This window comes from Triticum aestivum, chromosome 6B (genome assembly GCF_018294505.1).
Source record: "Triticum aestivum cultivar Chinese Spring chromosome 6B, IWGSC CS RefSeq v2.1, whole genome shotgun sequence".
In the NCBI taxonomy this organism is placed as follows: domain Eukaryota; kingdom Viridiplantae; phylum Streptophyta; class Magnoliopsida; order Poales; family Poaceae; genus Triticum; species Triticum aestivum.
The window spans coordinates 593,597,688-593,599,433 of NC_057810.1; positions in this window are offsets into that span (position 1 = coordinate 593,597,688).

Consider the following 1,746-nt stretch of genomic DNA (forward strand, 5'->3'; position numbering starts at 1 on the left):
GCATTGTTTGATTGAACCAACTTTTACCTCCTTATATGATCAAGTTCCAACAATTACCTTGAGATGTGTTGGATTTCCTCCACCAACTTAGACATTTTTTATTCGATTGCTTTTGAAATGCCACAACAGATGCAGAATCAAGATATTTGCCAGGATGTAGTCCTTTGTTGTAGCATTTTCGGAAACAAAATTGGGTCGACTGTCGGAACGTATATGGCGTACGCCCAACTCCGTCTTGGGCTAAGAGCATCTGCAGCCGTTCGGCCCCCCACAGGGCAACGAAAAAGAGCGGCATGAGGGCGAACCGGCGCTAGATTGGTCCCTGGGGTTCGGTTCGCTCCCAGTCACAGGCCCACGATCGCCACGGGTTCGGCGAAGTTCGTTTCAATTTTGTGCAAACTCGACGACTTTTGCATGAACTCGGCCATACTTCGTCGAAATTTGTATAAAAACTTAAAAACATGCATGAACTACGCCCCTAATAACTTAAAAACGAACTAAAAAGCCTAGCCGTGTCTACATGCCGAGAAGCCTGTAGAAGCTGGTGTAGTCGCCGCCACCGCCGTCATCGTCGCCGCGCGCCTCACCTACGGCGTCCCTGCTGCAGCCCTCGCCGGGGTCGCCGACACGTGGTGGGGCGCTTGACGGTCCAGCCTCGCCCTCGTCGTCGCTGTCGATGACGATAACGCCGCCCTCCTCGGCGCGGAAACGGGCCTGGGTCTCCAGGTACGCCCGACGCTGGCGGCGCACCTGCTCGCGGATGTAGTCCTCCTTCGCCCATTTGAGGGCGGACTCGTCGTCGGGGGCCACCATGCCGGCGTGCTCCGGCTTCACGGGGAGCATGTCTGGCTCGGGCTTCGGCCAGACCAGGCGGAGGGAGCGCCTCATCGGTGACGTCGCAGGCTAGGGCTTGTTGATGACGAGGGCGCCGCTGCGAGAGCGACGCCCGAGCGGTGTCCCCTCCGGCTCGGGCTTGACGGGGTGGAGGGCCGGCGAGCCAGAGCCCAACGACGAGGACGACCCTGGCTCCATTCGCCGCGGCATCCAGGAACTGCTGCGGCGGCGAGAGAAGGAGGGTCGCGTCAGGTACTCTAGTCGCGGCACATTGCCGGTCTCGATGTGGTCGAGGATGGCGTCGAGTGTGCGGCCGGGGACGCCCCACCACTCGCGCCATCCTTCAGAGTTGAGGTGGCCGCAGGGGATGATGCCGTTGACGGAGGTGATCTGCTCCTCGCAGCGGCGCTTGAAGTACAGCGTCCACAGCGTTTCGCTGTCGGGCGCGTACCTCGGCTCGTTCTGCTGCTCCTCCGTCAGCGAGGAGCGGATGCGGGCAATCTCCGCCCGCCGTGCCGCCCCTTCGAGTACCGGCGGCACCGGGACGCCGGCGGCGCTCAGTCTCCACGCCCCCGGCACGCGCATGTCGGGTGGCGCCGGGTACTCGGCCTTGTACAGAAGGCGCGCCTCCGGCTCCTGGAGATGTTGGCGGCTGAAGCCATTCGCCGCTGCGCCGTCGCCTGGGTATCTCTCCGCCATGGTTTCGCTCGTGGATGATTTTTCATATAAAAAACTTTTTCATCCGAGTTAGTATGCAAAAGTTATGCCCATTTTTACAAATTCTCGCGAGATTTTGCAAATGAAGTCAAAATTCATATTTGCAAATTTTCCCAACAACTAGGCCACATATCACATGGGAAACTTATTTTCTTTTATTTTTTTGACATTTTTATCATTTTGTTTTATTTTTTT